We start from the raw sequence: 7,709 nt of genomic DNA on the forward strand, positions 1-7,709 counted from the left end.
CAAAGACGAGGAAGTATTCTAAAGGGAGAATGAAGCAATTGTGGCTGACACGGGAAGTCAAACACAGCGTAAAAACAAAAGAGAGGGCATATAATAGAGCAAAAATTAGTGGGAAGTTAGAGGATTATTAACCTTTTAAAAAAACAGAAGGCAACTAAAAAGGCCATAAGGAGAGAAAAGTTAAAGTAGCCTAGAAAAGGTAAGGTAGCCTTCACTATCAAAAAGTATATCAAAATTTTTTCAGATAAGTATATAAAGAGTAAAAGTGAAACAAGAGGGATATTGGACTGCCGGAAAATGATACTAGAGAGACAGTAATGGGAGACAAAGAAATGACAGGTGAAGCTAATAAGTATTTTGCATCAATCTCCACTATGGAAAGCACTAGCAGAATGGCAGAAATGCAAAAAAGTGTCGTTGTTATTACTAAGGATAAGGTGCTTGGGAAGCTGACAGGTATAATGGTAGATAAGTTACCTGGACCAGATGGACTACTGCTCAGAGTTCTGAAAGAGGTGGCTGAAGAGATTGTAGAGGCATTAGTAATGATTTTTCGAGAATCACTAGTTTGTGGAATCATTCAGAGGATTGGAAAACTGAAAATATTACTCGACTCTTTAAGAAGAGAGGGAGGTAGAAGAAAGAAAATTATAGGCCAGATAGTCTGACCTCAGAGGTTGAAAAGATGTTGTAGTCTATTATTAAAGGAGGAAGTTTTGGGGTACGAAGGCACATGATAAAACAGGCCTAAGTCAGCATGGTTTTTGGAATGGGAAATCTTGCCTGACAAATCTGATGGCATTCTTTGAGGAACAAAGGAGAGTCAGAGGATGCTATATATTTGGATTTTCAGAAAGCCTTTGTCAGGGTGCCACACACAATGCTGCTTAAGAAGGTAAGAGCCCATGGTACTGCATGAAAAATATTAGCATGGATAGAAGACTGGCTGTCAGGAGGCAAAGAGTCGGAATAAAGGGGACCTTTACTGGTTGAATGCTGGTGACTTGTGGTGTGCCACAGAGGTCTGTGTTGGAATCAGTGCTTTTCATGTTATATGTCAATGATTTGAATGACTGAGTTGATGGCTTTGTGGCCAAGTTTGCAAATGATATGAAAAAAGGTGGAGAGGCAGGTTATGTTGAAGAAGCAGGATGTCAGCAGAAGGGCTGAGACATATTGGGGGAATGGGCAAAGAAGTGACAGATGAATATAATGTAGGGAAGTGCATGGTCAAGCACTTTAGCAGAGGAATAAAGGTTTGGACAATTTTGTAAATGGAGAGAAAATTCAAAAGTCAGAGGCGCGAAGACACTTGGGAATCCTCATGCAGGATTCCCCGAAAGTTAACTTCCAGGTTGAATCGGTGCTGAGAAAGGCAAATACAATGTTAGCATTCATTTTGAGAGCAATAGAATATAAAAGCAAGGATGTAATGCTAAAGCTTTATAAGGCATTTGTCAGACAGCACTTGGAGTATCGTGAGCAATTTTGAGCCCTTTATCTATGAAAGGACCTCTGGGCGTTGGAGAGGGTTCCAGAGGAGTTTCACAAGAATGATCCCAGGAATGAAAGGGTTAACAGGTGAGGAGCATTTGATGGCTTTGGGCCTGTATTTGCCTGAGAATGGGCGGGATCTCATTTAAATATATCAAATTTTGAAAGGTCTAGATGGAGTGGATGTGGAGAGAATGCTTCCTATAGTTGGGGAGTTTAGCACTAGAAGGCATAGCCTCAGAATTGAGGGATGTCCTTTTAGAACAGGGATGAGGAAAGATTTCTTTAGCTAGAGGGTGGTGAATCTGTGGAATTCATTGCTACAGACAGCTGTGCAGGCAAGTCATTGGGTGTTTTTAAGGTAGAGGGTGCTAGGTTCTTGATTAATCAGGACATCAAAGGTCACAGAGAGAAGTCAGGAGGATGAGGTTGGAGGAATAATAAATAAGCCATAGTCATAGTTCCCTGTACAGAAATGCTGTTGCTCACATAGACTTTATTGCCAATCAGCTGGAGCTGAACGCAGCCAGAAAATATTTATGAAATGTGAAAGATTTTCTTTATTGTACTGTATTTCATTATACCCTTCAACTAATAAATAAATTCAAAAGGATGTGATGTTTCAGTTCTCATTCTAAATATTTATAGCATGTTACAAAAAGAACTAAAAGTGCCGCGCAGTTTTCAGTTCATGTAAACAAGTTCCGCTCAGAGCAATGGTTGGTCTGCACAGCTGTATTAGAAAAATTAGAGGGAATGTTTGCTATGACGGAATGGCAGATTCGATGGACCGACAGCCTAAGTCTGCTCCAATGTCTTTTGGTCTCATCTCATCGAAACTTATCAAATATTGAAAGGCCTAGCTAGAGTGGACCTGGAGACGATGTTTCCTAAAGTGGAGATTCTAGGATCAGAGGGCACAGCCTCAGAATACAAGGATGTCCATTTAGAACAGAGATGAGGAAAAATTTCTTTAGCTAGAGGGTGGTGAACTTGTGAAATTCTTTGCAGAAGATGGCTGTGCAGGCCATGTCATTGGGTATATTTAAGGCAGAGGTTGATCAGTTCTTGATTAGTCAGGGCATCAAAGGTTACGGGAGGAGGCAGGAGAATGAAGTTGAGAGGGATAATAAATCAGCCAGGATGGAATGGTGAAGCAGACTCCATGGGTTAAATGGCCCAATTATGCATCTATCTAATGGTCCCATGGTGACTACAATAAATGCATCCATTAAAACTGAGTGGAGTTATCTTCACTTTAACATCTGCTCGAGAAGCATTGTAATGTCTGAACTTGTTCAGTGTCACAGTGGTTAGAGCTGACATCAATGATTACCTCAAGATTCTTGTGAGTACTCGAACAACGCAAAGGACAATGCATCTATGCTATTAAAATCCTGCTGAAGTTGCTAATTGAAAACATAAATAGTTTTAGTTAAAGCTCAAAGTTCAAAATTCAATGTAAGTTTATTATCAAAGTGCATGTATGTCACCATATACAACGCTGAGATTCATTTTCCTGGGGGCATAGTCATGCAATACATAATAAAATAATAACCATAATAGAATCAATGAAAGGCCACAACAAACTGTGCAAATGCAAACAGAAAGAATCAATAATAATAAATAAATAAGCAATAGATACCGAGGATATGAGGTGAAGAGTCCTTGAAAGTGAGTCCATAGGTTGTAGGAACAGTTCAGTGATGGGGCAAATGAAGTTGAGTGAAGTTATCCTCTCTGGTTCAAAAGCCTGATGGTTGAGAGGTAATAACTGTTCCTGAACCTGATGGTGTGAGTCTAGAAACAGTTAAGATGTCTGTTGGGATTTATTTTAAACACAGGAATGCCATAAAATGGCTCTTGTTATTCTGTTGTTCATTGAAACTGCATTGCAGGAGGACGACAATCAGCTTCCAAAAAACTATGTTCTTGCTTGTTCCTTTTTTGGGATTATGTTTCAATTCTGTAAGTTTAATTGTTATTGAACTCATTTAATTTACACTCTTTAAATATTTCAGTCGTCACTACATGTTAGAAGTACATCAATGATTATGAAGTGCTTTTGTACAAAAGGAAGGGATTAACTAAAACAAAAATCCTTTTCCTTTCAATGATCAAATGATGTGGTAAACTACACCGTGTCCAAATAACACCTTGGGAAAGATACTGATTTTGTAACAGGCATGACAGCACATTTTTTTTCCCTGTAAGACAATGTTGCATAAGGAACAATATTGCTGGATTAATCTGCAGGCATGGGCTTGTCTCAGGAAACTCCCCATGGTGTCTTCACTGCTTAAAGATGGCATCATCCCCAAGACAAAGCTGGAAAGAGATGTTGCTTAACCCATTTCAGGGGTCAATGTGCAAAATAATGATCTAGTCTTGCAAAAGTTCCAGCACCTATTTATGATGCCGCCCAAACGATCAAGTAAGTCTTTCCTAAAAACCTTGAAGTTATGTCATAGACAGTCTGAATCAGAATCAGGTTTAATATCACTGGCATATGTTGTGAAATTTGTTGTTAGGAGGCAGCAGTACATTGCAATACATAATATAAAAACCATAGGTTACAATAATATATATACTGCATACATAAAATGAGATATGTATATAAATAAATTAATTAAGTAGTCCAAAAAAAGAGTAAAAAAAGAAAAAATTAGTGAGGTAGCGTACATGGGTTCATTGACCATTCAGCAATCGGATGGTGGAGGGGAAGAAGCTGTTCTTGAAATGTTGAGTGTGTGTCTACGGGCTATTGTACCCCCTCCTTGATAGTAGCAATGAGAAGAGGGCACGTACTTTGTGCTGGGATGAAAGGTGCCGCACCTTTGAGGCGTCACCTTTTGAAGGAGTCTTCGGTGCCGGGGAGGCAGGCCCCCATGATGGAGGTGTCTGAGCCTGCAACTTACTGCAGCTTTTTCCGATCCAGTGCAGTGGCCCCTGCGTACCAGACGGTGATGCAACCAGTTAGAATGCTCTCCACTGAGAAATTTACGAGAGTCTTTGGTGACATACCAAGTGTCCTCAATCTCCTAATGAAATATGGCCACTGTCATAACGTTATTGTAATTGCATCAATATGTTGGGCCCAGGAATAGATTCTCGGAGATGTTGACACCCAGGAACTTGAAACAGCTCACCCTTTCCACTGCTGATCCCACGATGAGGACTGATGGGTGTTGCCTCGACTTCCCCTTCCTAAAGTCCACGATCAACTTATCTTACTGATGTTGAGTGCAAGGTTGTGGCTGCGACACCACTCAGACAGCTGATCTGTCTCACTCCTGTACGCCTCCTCATCACCATCTGAAACTCTGCCAACAATAGTTGTGTCATCGGCAAATTTATAGATGGCATTGAGACGTGCCTAGCCACACAGTCATGGGTGTAGAGAGGGTAGAGCAGTAGGCTAAGCACACATCCTTGAGGAGCGCTAGTGTTGATTGTCAGTGAGGAGGAGGTGTTATTTCTGATTCACACTGACTGTGGGCTCTCAGTGAGGAAGTCAAGGATCCAGTTGCAGAGGGAGGTACAGAGGCCCAGGTTTTGGAGCTTGTTGATTAGTGCTGAGGGCATGATGGCATTGAACACTGAGCTGTAATCAATAACCAGCACCCAGACATAGGTATTGCTATCGTCCAGGTGGTCCAAGGCCGAGTGGAGAAGAGCAGAAACAGGCCATTCAGTCCATCTAGTTCATGCCAAACTATAAATCTGTCTAGTCCCATCTCCTGTAGCCAGAACTCATACCATATACCATATATGGTATATACCAATCTAAATTTCTCTTAAATTTTAAAATCAAACCCACATCCACCACTTCAGTTGGTATTTCATTCCACACTGTCACCATGCCCTGAGTGAAGAAATTCTCCCTCATATTCCCCTTAAACATTTCACCTTTCACCCTTAACCCATAACTTTTTGTTTTAGTCCCACCCAACCTCAGCTGAAAAAGCCTGCTTACATTTACTCTATCTATACCTTCACAATTTTGTATAAATCTACCAAATCTCCCCTCATTCTTCTACATTTCAGGAGATGAAGCCCTAACCTATTCAACCTTTTCCTGTTATTCAGGTGCTCAAGTCCTGGCAACGTCCTTGTAAATTTTCTCTGCACTCTTTCAATCATATTGATGTCTTTCTTGTAGGTACATGACCAGAACTGGATATAATACTCCAAATTAGGCCTCATCAACATCTGATACAACTTCAGCATAACATCCCAACTCCTGTACTCAGTACAATGATTGATGAAGGCCAATGTGCCGAAAGCTTTCTTTATGACCCTATCTACCCGTTATGCCACTTTCAAGGAATTAGGGATCTGTACTCCCAGATCCCTCTGTTCTACCCTACTGCTCACCGTGTTAACTCCTACCCTGGTTTGTCCTCCCAAAGTGCAACACCTCACACTTGTCTGTATTAAATCCCATCTGCCATTTTCTGGTCCATTTTTCCAACTGGCTGAGGTCCAGCTGCAGGCCTTGGTAGTCTTCTTTTCCATTTACTACACCCCCATTCTTGATGTCGCCTTTAAATTTGCTGATCCAGTTTATTAAATTATCATCCAAATTGTTGATATAGACCAATCCCTGTTGCACATCACTAGTCACAGGCCTCCAGTCAGAAAGGCAAACATCTACAACCACTCTCTGACTCCTCCTGCGAAGCCATGTCTATCCCAGTTTATTACCTCATCCTGAACGCAAGTGACTGAACCTTCTTGACCAGACTCCCATGTAGACCTTATCAAAAGCCATGTAGACAACATCCACTGCCTTGCCTTTAGCAACTTGCCTGGTAACTTCCTCAAAAAAGTATATAAGATTGGTTAGACATGACCTACTGCACACAAAGGCACGTTGACAATCCCTGTCTATCCACATACTCACTTATCCCTTCCAATAACTTTCCCATGACTGATGTCAGGCTCACTGGCCTATAATTTCCCAGCTTATTCTTACAGCCTCTCTTAATCAACGGAGCAAAATTAGCTCTCTCCAGTTCTCTTGTTGCTAGGCACATTTTAAATATCTCTGCTAGGGCACCTGCAATTTTATCTTTAATGTTGAGTGTTCATTTAATGCTTGTGTATCCCGGTAAAGGAATGAGCTGCCCTTGTGCACCACCATGATGGTCGATGCATGGTCACATATATTAACCGTCACCTGGTTAATGCATGTCACAAGTTAAAGCACTTTTAAAGATTAGCTCTGTTTGTCACATGTACATTGAAACGTACAGTGAAATACATCTTATGTGTCAAATCAGATCAGACAGGGGATAGTCCACAAGTGTTGCCATGTTTCTGGCGCCAACACAGCATAGCCACAACTACCAACCCTAACCGTAACCATACGTGTTTGGAAAGCGAGACAAAACCAGAGCACCTTGAGGAAACTAGAAACTGCTTCCACAGGGAATATGTACAATCTTCTTTCAGACAATGGTAAGAATCGAACCCCATTCTGAGATTGCTGGTGCTGTAAAATGGTTGAGCTAACTGCTACATTAGCATACCATGCATTAACTGGTCACATGTACTAAATGCACCAGTGCAGTATATTCCAGTTCAGATACCAGTTTCACGGCACCATGGTAGTGTAGCTCTGATGCAATGCTATTAGAGCTCAGGGCATCACAGTTCAGAGTTCAGTTCCAGCGACCATTGTAAGGAGTTTGTATGTCCTTCACGTGAACACGTGGGTTTCCTCCCACAGTCCAAAGGCAAACCGGTTAGAAGGTTTATTGGTCATTGCAAATTGTCTTATCACGAGGCTAAGGTTAAATAGGTGGGTTGCTGGGCAGTGTGACTCGTTGATTCGAAGAAGGCATTCTGAGAATCGGAATGGGAGTGCGGAAGAAGACATTTTTGAATTTTTCAGTTTTTTTTTCCATCGGCGTTCAGAGAGGCAGGACTGCGCAGGCGTGTGACGTCGGGCGGTGAAGCGTGGAAGATTTAAAAGGAACAGAGCCTCATATAGGGGGCAGCGTAGTGAACGAGGAGCAGAGTGAAGGCTTAAGGGCTTCGGCTCACTGGGCTTAGGCGGAAACGGGCGAGGCGAGGAAAGTTTGGTATTCTTTTTTTTGTTGTTGTTATTTGAGGAGAGGGGCAGTATGAGTGTGAGGGCAGTTTGTTGTTCTCGGTGCTGGATGTGGGAGGCCCTGGAGTCTCCGAGCCTCCCGGACAGCCACATCTGC

The sequence above is a fragment of the Mobula birostris genome, chromosome 4, assembly GCF_030028105.1.
Source record: "Mobula birostris isolate sMobBir1 chromosome 4, sMobBir1.hap1, whole genome shotgun sequence".
NCBI classification, from domain to species: domain Eukaryota; kingdom Metazoa; phylum Chordata; class Chondrichthyes; order Myliobatiformes; family Myliobatidae; genus Mobula; species Mobula birostris.